This window comes from Spea bombifrons, chromosome 4, assembly GCF_027358695.1.
Source record: "Spea bombifrons isolate aSpeBom1 chromosome 4, aSpeBom1.2.pri, whole genome shotgun sequence".
Taxonomy (NCBI): domain Eukaryota; kingdom Metazoa; phylum Chordata; class Amphibia; order Anura; family Pelobatidae; genus Spea; species Spea bombifrons.
The window spans coordinates 26742090-26767077 of record NC_071090.1 but is presented as its reverse complement, the minus strand read 5'-3'; the positions used below and the strand labels follow the sequence as shown (position 1 = coordinate 26767077).

Genomic DNA, 24988 nt, shown 5'->3' with positions numbered 1-24988 from the left:
TTTCGGACAGGTAAATGCTGCATTTTCGGTTTCAGTCCAGAATTCGTTTCGGTGCATCCCTACTACTAAGCCAGACAATGAAGTGGTAGGCCTACACCACATCAATGTTTGGCGTAGTATATAGTGATTGGTGTTATGCTGCACTATTGTCAATGTCTGGCTCAATGTATAGTGATAGGGATTACGCTGTACCACTGTCAATGTGTGCCTCAGTATATAGTGATAGGTGTTATGCTGTACCACCGTCATTGTCTGCCTCAGTATATAGTGGTAGGTGTTATGCTGTACCACCGTCAATTTCTGCCTCAGTATATAGTGATAAGTATTATGCTGTACCACTGTCAATGTCTGCCTCAGTATATAATGATAACAGTGAGAAGAGGCAGAGGTGGTAGATAGTGATACAGGGGGATAGATAGTGAGAAAGGGGAGTTTTGTTACAAGTTTTTATTCCTTTCTTTTTTTGGGATGGGGGGGCACCAGAGGAGTAGTCCGCACAGGGCGCCAGAACACCTAAGGCCGGCTCTGCCTTAGAGTGGTGGACCCGGTTGCAGTTGCGGCGGGCTTAAGGGGCTCTCTGCCTTAATGCGGCCATATTTTAAGGTACTAGCCTGGAGCTGCAGCTCCATCAGCCCCTAAGTCAATCCTGCCCTGCCACAGGCGCGGTCGCAGTTGCTGCTTGCTCTGGCAACAAGGTAAGTAGGGTGAGGGAGGGGGCTGCAGTGAGAAGGGGCAGAGGGGGGTTAGGTAGTGAGAAAGGGGGAGAGGGGATAGATAGAGGCGGTATATATTGATAAGTGGGGAAGGGGGTTACATAGTGAAAAGGGGGAACATAGTGAGAAGGGGCAGATAAGATGATGAGAGGGGGTAGTGTGAATGCGTATGAGAATGAATGAATAAATGTGTGGATGAATTGTGTGAATGCGTATGACAATTAATGAATTCATATGTGGATGAATTGCTTGAATGATTTGTGAGACTGCATTAATGAATGTGTTAATGATTTGTGTGAATGATTAAATGCAAAGATGGTACATGAAGGGTGGGCTTTAACAATAAATAAATAAATAAATAAATATGGGCTGCTCAGGCTTAAATGCCCGGGCCTATTTTTTGTCCCAGTCCGGGCCTGCCTGCAAGGCTGGGTTTTTGTGTTATTCAGTTGCATTATACCTGCAATGCTATGTTCCTATGTGTTACTTATTTACTCTATACCTGCAAATACAGGGTTTGTATGTCTTATTCAGTTAATCTTTACCTGCATTGCTATGTTTCCATGTGTTGATCTATACATGAACTACATGGAGAGCAAAAGAGAGGTGTGCCACAGTGAAGAATGGGACAAAGGCACTCGGGAAGTGATGAGGGGGCGCCACATGATACCTGATCACCTAAGTCCTGCCCTGATCGCGACTCACACATTCATTTTGGGTGACTCACCAGACCTTCAATATGAATTTACTATGCAAATCGGCATAATGTTGTGCTCTTGCCCTACGCGTGTGGCATGAGGATGTCTTACCAGGGGTAACACTAGGATCAGAAGGATCTTCCTAACCTGCAAAGTTAGTGCGGCAAGCACTTGTGTTTTTTGGGGTTTTTTTTTTTTTATTTTATTTTTTTTTTACATTCTAGGGAGCGAGGGGGAGTGCAAGCAAATTTTTGCCCTGGGTCTCATCGATATTACAGCCAGCTCTGCATTAGATGCATATCACCCTCCTACAAAACCTGTCTAAATTTAGTTTTTTGTATTTTTTTTTTTTTTTATTTATTTTTTTTTAAGAACATGAAGCCAACATGAAGGCCTTTGTGCTTTAGAATACCCGGAATGCAGACCTAATTTTGGATATCTACTCATCCACCTATCTAGTTTTTAAACATAGTAAACATAGAAGATGATATTATTGGATCAAGTTAAAATAAAACTAGAAATAAGTAACCAAGCACTAAAAGCAACTCTACTTTTTCAATAATCTTTATCCATGTAACCCAGTTCTAGGACCACATTGGAAATGGGTAATATCTGTTTTCTCAGCAACTTTCTCATAGGCAATTAAAGGTGAATATTCTACTAAATCAAATGGCTTTTAGCTGGATTTGCTAATTTTGCCATAGCAAAGTTATGTCAAAATAAATGTAATTCTGCATATAACAACAAAAGCATTAAATATTTTTATTATTGATAGTCGCATGGATGGAAACGGACAAGCCTGGGCTTATGATAAACATTCATTTTAACATAAGGAGAGAAGCAGCCAAAAGCAATAAAGAAGATAGATTCATTTTCAGAAATAAAACTACAATGTGAATACTCTGCATGTGAGTCACTGATAAGAGTATTGACCTTGATAGTGTTCTAAAGGTCATTCGTAAATGGAATAACATTCTTAAATGTGTTAAGCATGAGCAGATTTCAACTCAGCATTATGCATGCATGTTGTCATTTTTCAATTATCTTCCTTAACAAACATATTTATAGCTTCCACTAAAAGGGAAAATGTAATCCCATCTACTGAAAGGATGCTGCTTCTACATTCATTTGCCTTTCATATTATGGTCTTAAGTTTAAATCTTTAATTTCATTAAAAGGTATTTGCAGCTATGAATTAAATCTAACATTTTTAAATCACAACAGCAAGAAAGAACTACTGAACAAGCATGACAAAAAAATTATATAAAATTTGTTTATTTAGATGAAATATTCAAAGGCTAGAGAAACATCTGTGTATGGGATGTGTGAAAATCCTGTTAATATTTTCTTGTTCTGACCAGGGTTAAGCATCCCCACCAGCCACGTAGGTGCCTCATTTATGGTGCCCAGAGAAGGCTTAGAAACGCTCAAGGTTTATTTGGTTTAAAAATGTAATGCATCCCATTGATTCAGCTCCTCGGTAAGCAATATAGCCTTAAAAAAATAGATAGGTCTTGCCAAACCTGGGGTACTTTGATGTAGTGGCTGGCTCAGCAATATATGGCCACCTAGGGTGCTGTATCTCAAATATATCCCTGAACAGCTTCAGGATTGCCAACATCTGCCTCATTAATGCCGCTGTAATGCTCAATGTTTTGCTCAGAGAGCAGAGTGAAGAGTCGCTGCTCTAGGATCTGCCCTAAGGTAGAGTTCCAGCACACCATGAGATGTAGTATATGTACCCTGCAACGCAAAGTCACAAAGTCCCCATCTCTGATGACTTTCACCATCTTTGCTGCCCCGTCACCACCAGTCCCAATTCTACTGTTGTGGCTGTCTATGGTCCAATCCACTGCATCATCCTAAGAGCTGCCAAAATGTAGGCTAACCATAACCTCAGCATGGAGTATAAAGGATTAATAACCCTGCTAGCCTTCTGTCCCATCTCCATCCCTTCTGTCACCTTGTGTGCCTACACCTGGTAATAGACACACTGTGGTGTGTACATATGTATTGGTTCGTACCATAATTGGCTAGATGTCCAAACTCCTTAAAAAAACAGGAATCATTCCTTCTAACAGACATTTCCAAATTTGTTGTACTCATCAATAAAATTAAGTGTATAACCCTATTCAGAAACAGTATTTCACACAGTCAAATGCCTAATTTTGTAAAAAATATTTATAAATGATTTATGGCTCTCCATAAACTGGTAGCTTGAACATACTTAAACATAACTCAGGAACAGTATTTCAAGAACTAAAATACACTGCACTACAGGTTTTCCCTAAATTAACTTAAAAAAAAAAATACACTATACACTACAATACATCAACAACAATTACATTAAAAGGAAAACAGAATTCTGCTGAAGTCCCAACATAAGTGTATATCAAATATTAAACAATACTATATACAATTCTACACTACAGCTTCTTCAATCCGCACCAACCCAGGAACTTTTCTGCACTACACTACACTTCCAGTATGGTAGGAGTACCTCAATCTTCACCTTAACACTGTAACTGTCTCACACTCCAACTCTCCTCAGTCTTTAACTGCTACCGACAAGAGAGTTAAATGTGGCTCCTTTAAGAACCCATAACTTAGAACGGGCCTCAAGCAGAAGATGGGGACAATGGAATATGTGGCAGTCACATGCTTTTGGGCTGCAGTGCTAGATTCTTCGTTAGTTACCTCTGTTACAGTAACAGTTTAAAATGGTTTATTATAGTAGAAAAAGAAAAATGGGTTTTGATACTCATATTTTTTTAAAGGTTTTCCATTGATACAAAAAGGAAGCTTACAGAGTTTCTATACACTTATCTGAAAAACTTAAAATAAGAACTTGTGATTTGGATGGGTAAATCTTATAACAGGACACCCTCTCAAAGTCTTGTAAGTGGCTGTTGTGGAGGTTGTGATAGCCAGTAAAATATTGTCTCCACAAAACCCTAGTTTAGCATTATAAAAACGGCCGTTAGGATCATCTCTTATTTTTAATGCCAGGGATTTCCAATGCCAGATGGACATCATTGAGAAGCCCCCTTTTCATTTTAAAAGGGTCAAAAATAAAACCAGAATTCAGAACTCCTGTTGAAAACATGGCTCTACAAATTAGATACATTAGTATAGTAAATTATGACACGTCATGATTATAAATTATCTATGAAGTTCTCCATATTATCTGAGGCTTCCTATCACAAAATCTGATTGGTCATAACCATTCAATTTCACGAGAATATATATATATTTGTATCTGAATTAAATGAAGAAACATCACTATTTGTAAAATGTGTACAACAATCTATATCATGTCACCATAATTAAATATTACCCTATATGTCATAATTGGTATTGCAATAAAATGTAATCAGACATCTAAATCTAATGTCCAATTCATGAAACTGTATACCAGAATGCCTATGTCTATCATAAGGTATATGCACAGTTTAAATCCCAATACACTCAAAATCTACAAAATACTTCACAATAGAGGGAACAGAAGGGGTAAGTAAGCGTGATACTGCTGAACTAATGCAGAAAATGTTAATTTAAAAATAAGCCCTTGTAAATAAAAAAAAAGGTCCGTAAATTATTCTCTTTTTATCTAACTTGAAGGATCTGTGTAAATATGTACATTAAACAAATCACAAAAGAAAATAGTGGAGACCATTAACTCCTAATTGCAGGGAATGAACTAAACAACACATAGCATATTATATCAGAACATTATTGCATTCATCACTACACGTGATTACCCAATAAAATCAATAGGAAACTTAACACTTTGGAAAATCAATAACATTTTTGTACTCAATTACCTGAATGTGTATTTTGTAACGCTTTAGTAATATACATTTTATTTGTTAAATGAGTTAATGATATGATTGAAACTTCTTTAGGCAGTTTCCAGGGCCAGATTAATAGCAGAGCACATGGAACAATTTCTCCAGGGGTCCAGCATTCTGAGGGCCCCTCCACCAATTGCTCCAGGGCTATGGCATTCCAAAGCCCTGGAGCATTCTCACTTGTCCCATGAAGAGGTGATCTGATCGGATCCCGCAACATGTGGCAGTCACTCTCACTCACTGACACTTGGTGTCTGGAAATGACATCACTTCTCGGCACTCAGTGTCCAAAGCGAGGTCTGTAAGTACACAATTCGATGAGTTTGGTGTGGAAATACTTGACTGGCCCGCACAGAGCCCTGATCCCAACCCCATCGAACACCTTCAGGATAAACGGGAACAGAGATTATGAGCCAGGCCTTCTTGTCCAACATCAGTGCCTGACCTCACAAATGGGCAAAAGCTCCCACAGAAACACCCCACAATCTTGTAGAAAGCCTTTCTATTAAGAGTGGAAGCTGTTAAAGCATATTAATGTCTATGTATATGAAATGCAATGTCATCAATGTCCCTGTTGATGTAATGCTCCAGCATCCCAATACTATTGTCCATACAGTATATATGCATGTGTGTATACACAAGAGGCAAAAGGCAGAGAAGAAAAAAAAAAAAAAAAGGGGGGGGGGACAAAAGATGTAGGTTAGGGCAGGAATTCCAGAGAAGTGGCGGTTCTTGTGTTATTGCTCCACTGGCCCAAAGCTCTTTAATCCAGCCTTGCAAATCACAACTTCCAAAACCTATTAACATGTTAAAAATTAACAAAAAATTCACAGTAATTAAGTGTAATGCTGTAATTTCAGCTTTTATTGCAGGATGCAACAGTTATAAAGTCGGTAGACATAGATATGATGACTTCTGTTTCTCAGCTAATTTAAATTACATGACTTTTCATGCCTGGTATTTTTCACTGTGCTCACTTATTGTGAAACAGACACTGTTTTAAAGCCTGTCACCTTCACGCACTCTTCATTTTCTTCCGTGTACTTCAAAAGCATTCCTAATGAATATCAGAATGGGGCCATTACAACAGTAAAATGTCGCAAAAAGCACAAAATCACCCTCATTACTGCCTTAAAAGGTTGAGAGACATGTGATGTCCAATTACTTATTGATAAAGAGCTCCATGTTGATTTCCCTTGCCGCACAAAGCTTGAAAAGATATTCTTTTTAAAGCTCCAAAAATACCTTTCATTGCACTGAGAAATAACTGAATAGATGTGAAAAGTTAAAGGTATAATACTTTTTATTTACATCAATCATAAAATATACCAATTTATTCTACTTTAGATTATGGTTTATTTCTACAGCACCATGAGATTATGTAGCACTATTACAGTAGTGCCTATAATAAGAAAATTATGTACTGTGCAGTTGAATAGACAGAAATTATATTATTGTGCATTCTATGTGATTTTGTGATAAAAAGAGAAAACTGAATAAAATGTGTGCAAAAATTCATAAATACTAGATTTTCAACTCTGTCATTATTACTAATTATTTCATTTTAATATGGTAATGTTCCAAAGGGTTTTAATACCTTCAAGTCACCTTCATCCCAGCGAGCAAGTATGCCTCCAAAGGTTTTTTAGTTTATTTAACCCCCCAATTCGACAAGAAACAGAATGGAAAATGAGATTGAGGGGGAAACACAGTTTGATGTGCATGTATCATTAAAGGGTAATTTAATACTTGGGCACTATATCCTCTCAAGTTTATTAAAATTACTTCTTATCCATGGTGAGCGATCTTCACCCCCCTTGGTTAATTGGCGTCCTGGGAAAACCCCATTTTGTTTTTTTAACTTAGATGTAAATTTAATTTGGGGGGGGGATGAGCAAAGTTAGCAAATTTGAAACACATAGCATTTAATTCAACTTGTATGTCCTTCCCTGAAACTCACTAAATTAAAAGTCTGGTCAGTTAAGTTAACCCTTAACTCGGCTGACCACTCAACTTCTTAGCGGATAGACTCAAAACATGACATGATAAATTTTCCTGCTGCAATAAACTAAACTGTATACAGCTTTCTATCTAACTAACACCACAACAAGTACATCTAGAATTATCATTTATGGCAAGATCTGAAACAATGCATAGTAGTAGTCACAAATTCCAGTTGAAAAAATAGTTCCCAAACCAGCAGCCATTAAAGGTTTAACTCTTTTAATGCCAGCCAAGTATGTAGTTGGCAAAGTGGACCTAGGATGTGTGGTGGGATTTTAGGGTATCACCCCACCAATCACTAAAGCAACTGCATAAAAAACAAAATAACCAATGGCCCCCCGAGACCCCTTCTAATGAAGAATGCATTTTAAAGTATTACGTGAGTACTTTTCCATTTTTGGAAGAGTATATATAACTTACCTGACCTAGAAGTTGCAGTCCTGTTGCAGCAGCTGCTCTCTTCCTCCATGGCCTGACATTTGTGGCCACCGATTGCCTGGTTGAAGCAGCTAAACATCGGCAGGATATTGCTTCCATTGAACTTTATGGGAATATTTGATGCAAATGCACGTGGCGGTCTGAACAGAATTCCTACACAAATTTAAAGGGGTGACACAGCTATCATTTGCATTAGAGTGCCTATGATGGCTGCACTGTCCCTTTAATGATAGGTTAAATTACTGTCACAGTCACAAATAATTCTTTGTGAAAAGAAATCATACAAACCACATGATGATGGGTATCTATTTATTAATAAAGGCAATTTGTTTGCATCTGCAGTTCAGGGTAATAAATACATTTAATGTTCCTTTCTGTAAGCACACTAACCATGATTACTCTACATGTCACAAATACACATACTAATAATTATGACTACATGAATCTTTCTAATATATTCATTACAAGGTCTTGTTTGGGATGAAAACATTGCAATGTTCCTAATTTTTTGCTGTGAATATGTGTTAAAATAAAAAGATCCCTACACTTATCCTGTAACAGTAGTTATAAGACAAACACCCAACCACCCATAGATACTTTCTAAATGGAAATGTTCAAGCTTTTCCCCCAACCCAAAGATGTTTTCTTAGACAACAGGCTAAGTGAATTGGTATAGGGAGAAGCTGCAGGCACAGAGCTGCGCTGCCTCCTCAGCAGGGGTCTGACAATTCTCTCAGCTGATTTGCTGCTCCCATTGAAATCAATAGGATTGCTCCCTGTGCATGCGTATAAGAGGGTCTTCTTATACGATCCGGTATTGTTCACCGAGCCAGCGCTGGAGCTGACTGGCCGTAAGTATACGTGTTCAACTAAACACATCTACTCAAGGGGTAGCAAAATGCACAGAATCCTCCATGGATTTTTAAAAAAATTCAAAGGAGCCTTTAATGTATATAATATAATATTATATATATACATATATATATATATATATATACATACATATATATATACATACACACAGACTAAAAGGCATATAGTAGCTGGAGTGTCCCTTTAATAAAATGCATAGAAGGAATTTATTAACCAGCAATAAATATCAATATTTATCAAAAGCACACATATGGATTTACAGGTTGCTCACTGATCTTGAGCAACATTAATCCACAGGCAGTTGTGGCAAAAAATTGCCAAATGGGAAAAAAAAATATTTAGATTGATGTTTAGTTCCAATCCAGAGCGTATTTAAGATCAGTTTCTTTGAAATAGCTGTTCTTTAAATATTTTATCAAGATTAAATTAATGTCTCTAAGTCAGTCAAGGAAATTCCATTGAACCAAATTTAGCTACCCTTAGGCTATTAGCAAACCTCCGACTGTTTAAATTGCATGATATTGGATACGCCAGACAGACAAATTTAACCTCATGGCACCTGCTGCCTACACTCTTCTTGCTTCTAATTTAACCTAACTTTATATAAATGGCAAAACTGATCTTACGGCGTTATATTTTGCAAATGAAATGTGTGATATCCTTAACTGAGAGACTAGGTGACAAGACAAGCCTAATTTAAAGTGTCCTTCTAGGCAAGTAGAATGTGTTTTGGTGTTTTTATGCATTGCTAAAGAAAGGCATTGTCACATACAAATATATTTTAAGGCTAATTCATGCGACAGCTATAACACATCATTGCCTTATTCCTAATAGCTGTCTTGTGACATTTATAACAACCTTTCTTTAATATAATTAAAGAACTCCCAGCACTTTTACTCCCATCACCCCTTAAAGTTCATCAGTCACAGCAATGGCCACATCAAGTTATTTATTACTAAGTTCATTTATGCATTAGCCTGACATGCAATCTATTCATTTTGATTCATGAAAGTGATTTGGACTTATAACTTGAGAAATATCAAGCTAAATAAACCACGTCTTGAAACTATAAGACAACACCGCAGCCCTCTCAGTTAATGGGAATGTGTAAATTTGAGAATGTAATTGCTCTATTTATAGATAAAAGACTGCAGTTAACCTACATTACGTTCAGTTTATTAAATTGAATTAATACGTGGTAAATTATAAGACTTTGTATCTTCTCTAGTTTAGAAAATTACATATACTAACCAACATAGCAAAGACAATTACCATAAAGTATAAACAATACATAAACACATTAGTCCGTTATTCGAGTGAAGCTGGTGAGTCAAAAAAAATGTATTATGTAAAACACAACAGTAGTGTCTGATGACTGAATGTTACATTTGCTTATGATTTAAATACATGTTACACAAGGCCAATCGCAGAAAAAACTACTGAGATAGGCTCCTACTAATAAGTAGTTTCATAGCTCCTCGTTTTACCTACAAGTCACAGTTTAGTGAATAAACCTCAAATATAATTTCATCCATAATGATAATATGTTCATAAGATCTTTTCATTTTCAATGGCCTACTTTCTGAGTACTTTCAAGTGCATAACTGCTTAGGTCTATACAATCCATGCAGCTATCAGTAGAATTACTCTTCCTCAAGAAGACACCAGAAACAAATATGCAAACAGCAGCATGGCCACAGCTTTATCGAACACAAATCTACCGTCAGGCCAACTTGAGGACATTAGCCATCTGCCAGCTGATTTAGCACATCAGGCAGTTTTACCCCAAAAATACACCAAGAGCTCCAAACTGGTGTGCCATAAGCCCATGGCAGCAACTCAATGTATTTAGGCATGTAGATGTTATCAAGACAACTTGCCGAAGTTCAAACCGAGAATCAGAATTGGGAAGAAAAGGGAATTTAAGTCACTTTGAACGTGGCATGGTCGTTGGTGCCAGACGGGCTGGTCTGAGTATTTCAGAAACTGCTCATCTACTGGGATTTTCACGCACAACCATCTCTAGATTTTACAGAGAATGGTATGAAAAAGAGAAAATATCCAGTGAGTGGCAGTTGTGTGGAAGAAAATGCCTTGTTGATGTCAGAGGTCAGAAGAGAATGGACAGACTGGTTCAAGATGACAGAAAGGCAACAGTAACTCAAATAACCACTCGTTACAACCAAGGTATGCAGATTACCATCTCTGAATGCACAACACGTTGAACCGTGAAGCAGATTGGCTACAGCAGCAGAAGACCATACCGGGTGCCACTCCTGTCAGCTAAGAACAGGAAACTGAGGCTACAATTTGCACAGGCTCACCAAATTTGGACAATGGAAGACTGGAAGAACGTTGCCTCTTCTAATAAGTCTCAATTCCAGCTGCCACATTCAGATGGCAGGGTCAGACTTTGGCGTAAACAACATGAAAGCATGGATCCATCCTGCCTTGTACCGACGGTTCAGGCTGGTGGTGTAACAAATGTGGGGGACATTTTCTTGGCACACTTGGGGCACCTTAGAACCAATTGAGCATCGTTGAAATGTGACAGCCTACCTGAGTATTGTTGCTGATCACGTGCATCCCTTTATGACCACAGTGTACCCATCTTCTCATGGCTACTTCCAGCATAATAATGTACCATGTCACAAAGTTCACAACATCTGAAACTTTTTTTTTTTTTTTTTTTTTTGAATATGACAATGAGTTCACTGTACTCCAATGGCCTCCACGGCCACCAGATCTAAATCCAATAGAGCACATTTGGGATGTGGTGGAACGGGAGGTTCACATCATGGATGTGTAGCTGAGCAATCTGCAGCAACTGCGTGATGCCATCATGTCCATACGCACAAAAATCTCTGAGGAATGTTTCCAGCACCTTGTAGAAAGTATGCCACTAAGAATAACGGCAGTTCTGAAGGCAAAAGGGGGTCGAACACGGTACTAACAAGGTGTACCTAATAAAGTGGCCAGTGAGTGTGTATGTGTATAATTGAAATACACATCAGTTTTTTATGCTAATACAAGATCATATTTATATTAATTATAGTACGAGGCTAACAAAGCTATCAGGCATTAGTTAGTCCTAAAAGTATTTCTTCTTTATTGCTTAGATGACAAATGCTTAAGACAATTTAACAAAGGCTTCTGTATATACTCACATGTTATTAAACATTTTTTAAAAATCAATCTGCGTGTGTTTTTTTAAATAGTTGGCTGGCACAGTATCTTTAAAATGTGTTGTTATGTCTTAATAAGCTTGGCACTAATCTCATACTGCCTGTAGCAAAACAATTTGCAGTATGTGCTAATGGACTTGGAATAGTGCTATATTACTTGTGTAGCAAATCCTTCTCCACCAATATGAATAAGCTTACCTCATTTTTCTCTACAGCTAACTATGTGTCAGTGATAGTATGCTGACTTTTTTGAGCAGTTCAAAAAAACATCAGTGTGAATATCAGTATTTTTTCTTCTGCACTTTTTTGCTAAATAAATGCTTACATCCTGTTATAAGTACGATTGCGATATTATTAATTAGAAAACTCAATTACAAAAACATATTGAAGCAAATAAATGTAAAACTATGGCCTGAACCCTGAATGGTTATTTTTTTAAATAAAGATTTTATTGAGGTTTTTGATGGGTACATAAGGAGCATGAACGCAAGAAATTACTCAAAACCTATGCATAAATAAATCCAAAAATAAATACTTCTGCATATCAATATCATAGGACTTAGAACCTCATCTTCCCCCATCAGAGTAATAACAGGATAACTATGGAGGAAGAAGGGTTGAAAGGAAAGAAAAGGACAGGAAAGAGTGAGAGTCAGCCAGAGTGACAGAGTGCAAAATAGTGGGAAAGTTGGCTATGTATGATTTGTTCAACCCCGGGTGCCACATTATGTGCTTGATGTCAGTTGTAGGACAGAAGACTGCTTCCAGCTGGACCCATCTGATTGTGGAGGGGTTGCAGGAGAGAGGAGTAAGCATAGCGAGTTAGACCGCTTTTAGTAATTTGAAAGAAAAGGAGTCGATAGTCCGCTGGCAGCCTTAGGTTTATATAATATGGAAGTAGTGAGACGACTTCCCCCTTTGGAGGCCGTCAATATCGGAGGTTCAAACTGGCAATGACATAGTCCAGAAAAGGTACAACAATTTAGGGAGAAGGGTCATCCTCACAGTGTAAACACATCTCATAAGTGATAGATTGTATGTAGACCAGGTAGTCAAATCTTGCTTAAGGCATTGGGATTAGTCTAGGGTAGCTAGCATTGTACATCAGTCAGATTTCAGGAGTTAAGAAAATGCGCAGAGACCTAAGTTTATGTGGTTGCCATTTAAAGTCAAAGTTTAAGAAGATGAGCTATTTGGTAGAATGGGAAAGCTTATATTAAGAGCTTCGCACTTATCTTTGTTGATCTTATATCCCGAGAGGGAACTAAACGTCAACAGTAGCTTGTATAGATTTGGAAAATATGTAAGTGGGGAAGTCAGAGTTAACAGCACATCATCAGCCAACAGGCTAAGCTTTTACTGATGGCCACCTAACCCCCTGATGCCTGGATATTGGTGAATGGCTTGAGCTAGGGGGTCTAATTGCTAAGGCAAACAGAAGTGGAGAGAAAGGGCACCTCTGTGTAGTGCCCCCAAGAATAGGAATAGGAGAAGAATGTCTGTGGGGATTGGGAAGTCTTTTTCACCATCATACAAGGAAGCATAGAATTCAGCAAACCTGTCACAGATCTGTTTGGCGTTGTACGTCAAAATACCTGTTGTGGTTTTGATCTTCCTGATGGTGAGAGTCGATACAAGATTTCTGTGATTCCTAGCCAACATGGAGTCAGGTTTATTGGCATTTTCAAAGTATTTCTGCTTCGTCTTGAAGGTAGTTCTGATGGAGTCAGAGGTCCGAAGCAAGTTAAGATGGCCTCTGGTAGTAATAAATTTATGTAGAAGTAGACATTCTCCTGAATTCAAGTGTCTTAAGTTGCGTAGTCAAACATTGAATGTCAGATAGCTATAGTTTCTGCTTTTCAAAGGCCATAGCCAAAACTTCCCTCTAATCACTACTTTGTGTGAATCCCAGGTTCAGCTTAGTGAGACATCTGGGCTGGGATTGTCAGAGTAGTCTGTAAGTGCTTGTTCTATGATAGTTTGAACTGCAGGGTCATTGCCTCTTTGGCGGTGAAATTGTTGCATTTTACTATGACATCTCATGGGGGTCATTGTCACCTGGTTTGGGACACAAGGTCCTGTGGATCCACTTGAGGTGTGTCTGGCAGATGCTGTTTAAGATACAGGGGAAAAAGCCTGAGAATCCAGTAGGGGTTCAGGATTCTGAAGTGAAGCCCACCTTAAGACTGTAGAGCTTGCTTGATCATCAGCATGCAGGCTTTAAGGTCTGCAATTCACTCCGCATGCTTGGCCTGCGTCATCTAGGCCTTCCAGGCTCAAGTCTCGGGTTGCATTTTTCTTCTTAAAGAAGTCCTGGACTTCAGCTTGCGAAGTTGGTTTTCCGCATCAGCGGGTAGACAGTTATGTCAGGTGTAAAGCTCATGGTTTCTGGTAGTGTGTGGGAGCTGACTTAATGTGTGCCCATCTCTGAGCACTAGGCCCTGCCCATGGATGGTTATTTTTACTCATGTTCAGCATATTATTATGCTTATCTCAAACTTACTTAAAACATCTCATAGTCCTGATCCCTAGCATTTATTTCCATAAAGGGTTATGGAACATGTTTCTGCCTAGGACATGGAATGCTTTCTGGAGTTCCATTTTCCTATGTTATTCTTAAAATTCTGAATACAGCGCAATAGTACAAGATCACAAACCTTTCAAACAAACATTTTGTTTTTGAGGGTGGTTGAGGTTAGGAAAGCTATATATATAAAATAGTACACTTGCTTAAGACTGTAGAGAGTCTACACTAGTGAGTAAGTCAAAATTACTATAGGAAATATTCAGCAACACAGGAAAGAAATGAGTCAATTATAATTTACACATTGCCAGCTGGCACTGAATGTGTTGCTGCAAACATTACTTGTTACATTACATTTCTAGTGCAGATGGATCACATTCAAAGTGCAACCTCTTCTGTTGATTAAAAAAAGCTGTTGTTTCTCATCCCTAATTCAGAAAATAATTTAGAAACCCTTAAATCTCATGTCTGGTCACAGCCAGGTTTATGTACACCAATTCCAATGTGCATATAGACTGAGTGTTGTGTCATAGTATGTCAGAGACAACCTTCCACTAAATACACACTTTCCCAAACTGCACATTTTTTCTTTGACCAACATACTATATAATATTATCTCAATTTTAAACTTAGTGCCAATAAAATACTTTCCAATAAGCATTTATTGTTTTTCCAAAAGAAATCAATTTTATTTGGATTTATTTTAGTGCTACCAGCTTTAGGCCCGGACTGCCCATCTAGCACACCAGTAAAATGGCCATTGGGTTGGTGACCATTAGGGCCAAATACCAATACTGGTAGATAAGGTCTTGCAGTGTGGGGCCACTGGTTGTCTATCATTGGCCCCAAGCTGCAAGAGCATAAAAACACAATGTGAGGCTGCCCTCTCAAAGAGCATTAAAGCGTAATACATGGCCTCATGTATCCAGCTGTTAAATGATTTATGTGTACCTGTCGGTCTTAAAGCTCCAGGGCCATTAAGTCACCCCCATTCCAGCCCTGATTCTGCTAAGTTTATTTGTACAGAAGCGTACAAATAATTATTCTTGTTGGAATTTTCAGAAAGAGGTGTATCTACGGAAATACACATCATTGATGTGGTTTATGAGTCAGTGTTGTCAAACATAAGCAAAAGAACATCAGTAAAGAAAACATTTCATAAACACAGACAACTTAAAGTGAAAATAAAAATGCAGTTTTACATAAAACTGAATTGAATACAATAGGGTAAATCAGGACCAGACTGGCAACGTCAAGGTGGTTCTACTTACAAGCCTGAAATACCCCAGAACTGTATGAAGTCTACATTTCTTAGATAAAGACAGGGCTGGACAAATCCCATAAGCCATGGAGTTATGCATATACGAGCATGGAGCAGGGATCAGGAAATACTTCAGATATTTAGATTTTAAGTTAAAAACCCCAACTATTCACAACCTATCTAATCCCCGTCTGTGAATACCTTTAAATGACAATGCACAGAAATGTCCCAATTTCCCAATACTAGATTTTTATTTATTTTTTTTAAATTGAAATCACATCCCATGTTGATTAACAGGGAAAAGCTACCATTTTATTTCTTTGAAAGATAAGCACCAGATTAATCAGTCACAATCAATTTCTCCCTCTGATCTTACTGGCATCCTCATTACTAGTATTGGTGTGGGGCAGGGAGGCTCCAATTGACATTACACATCACTGAGGTATCAAAGCATGTCTTCTTTCATACAAATGACTACATTATGACAGCACGTATTGTAATATTTCCAAGGATGAATAGATCAATTTTTCTCAAACTAAGCAGAGAGCACGAATATTGCAAATGTATGCAAATAAGTTAAAAATCATCTTCACTAGTCTTGTAAAAATCCATGTTCACGTGCTTATTTTCTAATGACAAACGATAGCCCTGTATTTCTGCCAGATAAAAAAAATCTATTATCAATATTCCAAAATGGGATATTGAAACTGTGACTGATTAGCTAAATGAATACAAAATAAAAATCCATTGTGCCTCTCCAGATTGAACACAAATGTAAAGTAATTTCATGTATTTTCCCCACTATTATCTGAAGCAAACATAACCGTTTATCATTTTTAGGCGTATGAAAATACATTCAACTCTGTCACTGGATCTGCTAACCAATGAGCACTAAAAGCCAAGAAAATATGATTTTGCTTTGGAGGCCCAATAATGTATTTGTCAAAAGAAAATAAATTGTGTGGATAAAAAAAGGAATGCAGGGTGTTTGCAAAAATTATACAGCAAACCATGTACTCCACTGCAAATAACCGAAATGTCTTTAAACCAAACAGAATGTGTTAAACGCTCAAATCATGCATTTCGTGCACTATTTTGTTAGCAAAAAAAAGGCACATTGTTTTTGAAAACATGGATTATTATAAAACCAATCCTGATTTTAAAACTTTTTGCCTTTTCTGTGGTTTTTGTTTTAATTGGCAATTCCTACAATATAATAAAATCAGAGGACACCACAATCATGAAATTAATGTACCAATTTTCTCAAAATTAATTTGGTTATTATTTGAGAAATATCCAATGTTTGATCCATATTCATTAAACTGCAAATTTGTTTGTAAGACTTATCTTAAAACATTAATGTATTTTTTATCGCAAATATTAAGTGGTATTTGTGGATTTTCAGAACTTGCTTTTGCATATTTTTTTTCTTCATGCAGAAGTAATATTATCATGAGCTAGCACAGTCATTAACACCCTCCATGGAGAACTGCTGCGGAATGAATGGGATAAAACATATTTCAATTAGCAGCTTGAAACCGGCATTAATTACTGTGATTTCTGGTGCTGAGGTAATCTCTTCACCTTCCTGTGTATGAAGGGAAACTTAATAGAATTTGAGCAAACAGGGCAAATGTTTTTTAATGGTCATTTAAATTTGTAAGTAGCGGCTAGCTTTATTGAAGCAGGGGTAAAAAAAACACGTAATCATTGCTTTGTGATAGTTCTTCGTATGCTTATAAAATCCTTTGAAGGGAAATAATATTTAAGTTAATTAGCCTTATTAAAATCTATACAATTGATGGTGAATGTAGAAAAACACAGCATTTGTGCTGTGCATGAATTTATCAACTAACTACAGCATAACCTACAAAGCATACTAAGCATTTATGTCACAATGACCTTGAAATACCATTTCCAGGAAGAAGTACCATTGTTAAGTTGAGCCAGATAGATGCGCTATAAAAGCAGGAAAATGAAATCTCATATTTATTTGTTGTTGTTTTTTTTCCATTGACTTGGTTGCTTGGTTTTTTTGCCCTAATTACATAGGATACATAATCCTGTGTGAAATTGTTTATGACATGCGTAGTCTGTATGAAATAACAGACTGCAACTCATAAATATCTACCAAGCACACAGTATTATGGCCGAGGCTCTTTCTCCATGTCTGTGCAGCATTCTAGTTATGTATACTAGGTTTGGTCGTGTTCTGGGCTGTTAGTAGAGAAATGGAAGGCAGGCAAGGCTCCCAAGATCCCAAGGACATAAAATATGCCCAGAATAAAATTTACATATTATTGTTTATAGCGACCTTGTTTACAGTTTGCACAAAATATCATAGTTTACATGGCTGATATATTAACTAAAGCATCTAAGGATATTTTGATATTATATAGTTTAATAGCTAAAAAAAAACATTTTAGATCCACTGGGAGGTATGGTTATCTATGATAATTATTTTATGAAACAATATGCAGTATTTTGATGGTTAAAAGGAAACAAAATGGTACAATGCATATCATATCGTATACAAATGGACTGGGGATGAAAAGTGACCCAGGTTAGGGGTTGGTAAGTTACATTATGCCGCATGCTAGACGTTCCGGCTTCTGCAGCATACAGCTGCCTCTATCCTGCCACCTAACCACTGGAGCAGCGGCATGAGCATCTGTAACGTTACATGGGGGTGCCATTGGGTACCAGTCCACGAACCATTTGCCTAATTTGCCGAATTGCCAACCCGTTTGGGTGTTTTAAAGTGCTATATAATGCAGTAATTTAACGCAGAAAAAATGGTTGCCAAAAGTAGTTCAAGAACATTGTTTTTCTTTAAATGCACTTATTTTATACAAATATTTTGTCCTGTACAATTATATTATATATATATAAAAATAGATAATGCATTTAATTCTGAGTGTGTTGTAAACTCAGTTTGAAAATAAATTTCATAGACCGTTTCCTAATTGCTATGCTACATACAAACTTATAAATTATCGTTGCTAACGGCAGCCTGTCCAGAAGAATAATTTTGAACATGTCAAAAAATAAATGAATTTAACTATAATTTGAATTTTTACTCTCTCAACATGACAAATCTCTCTGTACAATTTTTTTTTCCCACAGAACAACTACTGACATATGTGGAGAGATCTAAGGAAGCTTGTTTTTCTTGCACAACAATCAAAAACATTCTTAAGTCACTTTTCTTATTTATATGCACAGATATGTTTAATTAAGTGTCATCTCCTGGTAGTTGCAGTCATGGATTGTTGCCCAGTTTAAATATTTAAATCTGTGAAACTTAAGAAAATATGAATTACCGTATTGGCTGGAATATAGGCCGCAGCTGATTATAGGCCGCTCCCTTATAGTTTGGTGCTATTTTAAAGAAAAAACTGTTTGTTTTTTTATTATTATTATTTTTTTTTTTACATTTAATGTATGGTAGGAGCCTCCCACCCTCCTTACCTAAACTTTAGTTTTGCAACGTTGATGTAGATGCGGCAGACGTGACCTCCACTTCCTGCACCAGTCTGCCTCATCTATATCAACGGTGATTAAAGTTTTTGCTCATGTTGCCGGGGGACCGCATTTTCGCCAGACCGCACTACCGAAATTGCTCTGCAGTCTTATGATCCGGTCTTCCAGACACCCTAGAAAAGGTAAAAATGCTAAACCCCAATTATAGGCTGCACCCCCACTTTAAAGATTTAAATTATGGGCCAATACGGTAATTAACAAAAACGTATCTGGATCCACCTAACTTATCTATAAAAACTGTAAAAGCCGTATAGACTGACCTGATGGCCTGGATAAAAGCCATGTAACATGCTGGTAAGTTAAATGGCACCTAAACATTTTAAAAGGACAATTTACTGCTTACATATAGTAAGCAGTACATTGTTACTGTAATGTTTAGATGAGGTAGGACCCCAGATGTTGGAGTGAGCCAGGCCAAACAGAAACCAAGAGTAAAGCCAGAGAGCAAGCCGGGTCAAACAGGTAAGCCGAATCAGAATCCAGAGGCGAGGCCAACAAGCTGAATCAATACCAGACGAGACAGGAACAAGTTCAACAAGCTGGGTCAAAACAAAGTCGGTCACTATCGAATGCACAAGCAAAGTAGCAAAATACACCAACCAAGGGTGACCCAGAAGTGGAAGTCTCAGGTTTAAATAGGGAGAGATGGAGGCATTTCTTGCAGGTAGAGGTCACCCGAGGTTATAAGAGTGCGTTCCTGATGGAACACGCAATTTCAGGTTACAGGTTTGCTGGACAGGCAATTTCTGTGTTACTGGTTTGCCGGACAGGCAGCGGGGGTACTCGATGCCCGGGTAGCCACCGGAGAGGGATGCATCGCGGGAGCAGCCACGGAGCGTGACCGGGGAGGCAGGTAAGTCCTTACAGTTACACTACAGTTAAACTATACCTGTTTAATTTATGTCAATGTGATTACAAGAAAAAATGGTTAAAGGTGCAGTTTATAGATCATTATAATTCCTATACAGACAAAGGCTTAGACTTTCTGTCCTGGAGGTAAGGGCCTTGCTGCCCAGTAATTAACGTATGCACTGGCACACATACTGTTTTTACACACAGTCTCACACTAACATATACACTTATGCAAACGCAAACACAATCATGCTAATGCACTCATGTCAACACACAATCATACACTCACTTACACATTTATACTCATGCTCACACACATACACACTCCATCTAACACACACACATACATACTCGTGCTATCATACATACATACTAACTCCCTTACGCCTTTCCCCCAACCCTACCATCACCTCTTTACGTTTATGGAGCCTTCTTTGTAGCTGCTTGCACACACACACTGTGCTTGTAGCAGCGTTTTTACATCATGTCACATGACCCCAAAGTGTATCTGTGTCTACGAGTTTGGCTCATAACATTTAGTGCTCCTTAACACAGTGCTATTCTTAGGAAGACTTATCAGAACAGCCTCACCTGAAAATTTTATAAAATATTATATAATTTAACCTGATGTGTGTTTCCACATACAGTGGATATAGAAAGTCTACACACCCTTGTTAAAATGCCAGGTTCTTGTGATGTTAAAGAATCAGACAACGATAAATCATGTCAGAACCTTTTACAACTTTAATGTGACCTATGTGAACAATTCAATTGCAAAACAAGCTGAAATCTTTGAGGGGGAAAGAAAATATGGTTGCATAAGTGTGCACACCCTGTTATAACTGGGGCTGTGGTTGTGTTCACAATTAACCACATTCAAACTCATGTTAAATACAAGTCATCACACACCTGCCATAATTTAAATTGACTGATTAATCACAAAGAAAGTTCAGCTTTACCTGACATTTGCTTAGTTGCATCTCAGAGCAGAAGCCATGATCCGCAGAGAGCTTCCAAAGCATCAGAGGGATCTCATTGTTAAAAGATATCAATCAGGAGAAGGGCACAAAATAATTTCCAAAGCATTAGATATACCATGGAACACAGTGAAGTCATCATTAAGTGGAGACAATATAGCACAAACAGAGACATTACCAGGAACCGGACGTCCATCCAAAATTGATGAAAAGACGAGAAGAAAACTGGTCAGGGAGGCTTACAAGAGGCCTACTGCAGTTCCTTTAATGTGTTCTGTTTGTCTCAGTCAGCAGTCTACAGGTATGTCTCTCTGATATGTGTTTAGCTTTCATGTTTAGTACCTCTGTAAGCAGGGTTTAGTGTTAGGACCCACTGTCATTGGAGTACTTTGGCGTAGTGGTGGGCTAAGCATACTATGGCCATAAGATGTGACAGAATCTCCAATAGTTATCATACAGTCCTAGGCCAGTTCCTGTATCCCCGGTAGAGGGGTGTCCTGTCCTGAATCCCCAGTAGAGGGGTGTCCTGTCTTGTTCATGTCGGATCTTGAGTATTCCTTGTCTTGTTACCTGTTGTGCCCTGTTTTATGTATGTCTTGTCTGGTTATGTTTCTTGCTTGGTCTCCCTGTCCCTTGCTTATGTTTCTGCTATATACTCTGCTTTGCTTCCCTACTCCCAGCCTGCACATGATTCCAGTGCTATGTCTCTTGCCTGCTCCGGGGTGCCTGCAGGATATCTCCAAGTTCTGCTCTGTTCTGTCATCATCCGCTGCTATGTCAGGGCGCTGGTATGTGGCTGCACAACCCTAGATGCCCACTGGGAGAGTGCTGTCGCCCTGCACCAGGCCCTGTCCAACTCCGCTACTGCACAATAACTCCTGAACACAATCTTTAGGTGCTCTGGGTCATTGCAGTCGTCTGTATGAACCCAGTTTGTGACACATTAAAGGTGGAAAAAGTTGTGACATGATTTAGCTTTGTCCCATTTTTTAAAATCACAAGAACCTGACATTTTAACAGGGGTGTGTGGACTTTTTATATCCACTGTAGTATTCACTATGCTCAATCTCCCCCAATGAAAGGCGCTAGACATAGGAGCAGGAATGAGTGTATGCAGTGAATGAGATGATTAGTTGCAACAATTTGATTACTTTAAGGTATACCAATAAAAGTACATTTTTAGATGCATGATTTCAGTTGCTTTCTATTATATATAAAGATGGTTTCAAAAGAAAAATCCTTCTTGTCCTAAAAAAAAAAAAAAATAACTTTTAGTAACACCATGTGGGAGCACTAATCATGACATTTATGATTAACATGAGTAAAAAAAGCTTTGGTCTTCGGGGTACAAAATACCCTTGGTCATGAAGTTAAAACACATAAAAATACATCAATGGCATTACCATTAGTTCATTTACCATGTTCCAAACATGTTAAGGGATAAAATATCGACTTGTCTGTGTCTCTGTGCTTTTGAAAATAGACGCATGGATTTAAAAATAATTAAAGAAAGTGATTTACTAATTAATCTGTTTAATTGAATTCCGATTCAAAAAAAATGCAAACTTATGTGCCACCAAAACATCTGCTAACGAAAATCAAAATTAATGAAAAACAGAATGACTTTCTTTGATGTTTTTATCCAGCTGCATGCACCCATAAAAGGACTATACGGGATTGCTGCCAATTAGAAGAAGTATTTTCTAAATTATTGAAAATAGTGATTAGTTGGTATAGGAATTAAACTTTAGCACTTTTCTTTAATGTAGGGGCTTTTATTACACAGACACAAAAGCGTGCAGTAATTGACTTTAAGTAACTGATGATCAAATAAAACTTGTTTCTTCAAGAGGTAGCATAAAAGAACAAAATAAAATATTATTTTGAGAAAAAAAATGGATTTTACAAAAGTCTAATGAGTATAGTTATTTACTTTACAGTTGTGCCCTCACATAACTATAACAATTGAAGGTCTCACCCATTAGCAGCATTTTGGTAGGCACTGGGAAGTGGAGATGCTTCACAGGTCACTGCCCACCAGATTTGCATTATTTGTCCAAAAGTAATTAGTTGGCCTTATGATGCAAGCTTTAATGGCGACTCCTTTAAATACGTTACCACCGTCTACCACGTACACAAATCCATACCTCCAACATTAGGGGGTTGTGACTAGAGGCAGGTAGAGTTGAAGACAAGAGTGGGCAAGGCTAGATGTAGCTGGAAGGTGCTTGTGTTACCTGTGGAGCCATCCCATGGAAATCATCTTCAGAGCATCACAAAGAGCTGCCCTTTATTAATTTTACAGCGTGCTGGGTGGTTTAGGGAAAGATCAGAGGAACACTCTAACTGGCCCAAGATCCCCATTGCCTGCAAAAGAGGAACTGATGGGCTGTCCCACAAAAACTGGGACACTTGGAAGGTATCCAAATCCTACTTCTACACATTATTTTTAATAGTATTAGGGTATAGTATATGTAGTGCTATAGCATATTATTTGCCTCTGAGTTTTTCTATTTTTGATTATTTGTCATATTTAAATGTTTTAGAATGTCCAGCTAATTTTCATATAACAAACACAATGTGAGTTTAAATAAAATTCAGCTTTTAAATAATTATTTCATTTATTGAAGATAAAGAGTTAATCGAAACCTACAGTTATGTGAAAAAAAGTGAACCCTCTGAATTCTATGGTTTTACATATGAGGACATAACCTTTATCTGTTCCGGTTACACCATGTCATGATTTATTCAACAAAAATAAAGGCAAAATGAAGAAGCCATGTGTGAAGTAAATACACCTTATGATTCAATAGCTTGTAGAACCACCTTTAGCAGCAATAACGAAGTAATAATTTTCTATATGACTTAAACAGTCTCTTACATCATTGTGCAGGAATTTTGTCCCACTCCTCTTTACAGTGTTGCTTCAGTTCATTGAGTTGTGCTGGCATTTGTTTATGCACAGCATTTCAATCTGGTTGAGGTCTAGACTTTGGAATCGTGAACACTGGCCTTAGCTTAGGCAGGTGTAGTCTGCAATTCTTTATATGTTAGACATGGTTCTTTTATGACCTCCTGGATGAGTCAAAATGGGCTCTTGGAGGAATTGTGGAGAGCCAGACTCTCCTGGGAAGGTTCACCACTGTTCCACGTTAGTTCCATTTGTGGATGATGGCTCTTACTATGCTTCACTGGAGTCTCTGACCCTTAGAAATAGAATTGTAAGCTTTTCTAGACTTACTGAGGTCAATCACTTTGTTTCTCATCTGTTCTTGAATTTCTTTAGATCTTAACATTATGTGCTGCTTTTTGAGACCTTTAAGCCAGGTTCAATTTAATTGTTGTTTGGATGGAACAGGGCTTGCAGTAATCATGCCTGGGTGTGACTAGTGAAAATGAACTCATTGATCAACTACATTTGGCTAATTGTTTGTTTTAGTAACTATGGGGAAATTACTTTTCACATAGGGGCAGGTAGGATAGGGAAGCTTTTTACCTTCTACATATGGGTGAATACTTTTCCACCTCTTTGTATCCAAAAGTTTGAGATATTTCATTAAAATAAATAAAACATTCACTTCATTGTGTGGCAGGGCAAGGCAACCCAGGAGATCAACTATGTGTTCCAAGTATGGTGATAATCTACTCCCTTCCCTACAGAAAAGGGTCTCTGTAATGTAGTAGGGTAATCTACAGGCTGCTGATCCAGGTTTCTATCCTTCAAGTCCTGCATGTTCAAATGTGCATCTTGCGCACAGAAGCTTTGTATTTACACTTAAAAGCTAAGGTTTGGTAATGGAAACAGAGGTTGCTTTGAATTGTTCAGCCCCTGCCAATTTTTCTTTTTTTTTTTTTAGGAACACTTGTTGATACCTGCTTGCATGCAGGGATTGGACACTGTAAAATGATAGGTCACCCCACTCTTTGCATAAAAAAAACATACAGATATGATGGATAGGGTTCATAGGTGGAAGAGGAAGGTGGTTATGCCACTTTACAGATCTATGGTAAAGTGACCATACGGTTTGTTTTTCAGGCTTTGGTTAGGCTGCTTAGTTCAAGGGAAGGC

The 24988-nt window shown here is 37.9% G+C and overlaps 1 protein-coding gene across 1 annotated transcript in view; it reads right to left on the bottom strand.

Moving 5' to 3' along the window:
* FSTL4 (follistatin like 4) overlaps nt 1-24988 on the bottom strand; it is a 154846-nt gene that overhangs the window by 127112 nt on the left and 2746 nt on the right. The gene's annotated exons all lie outside the window — the stretch shown is intronic.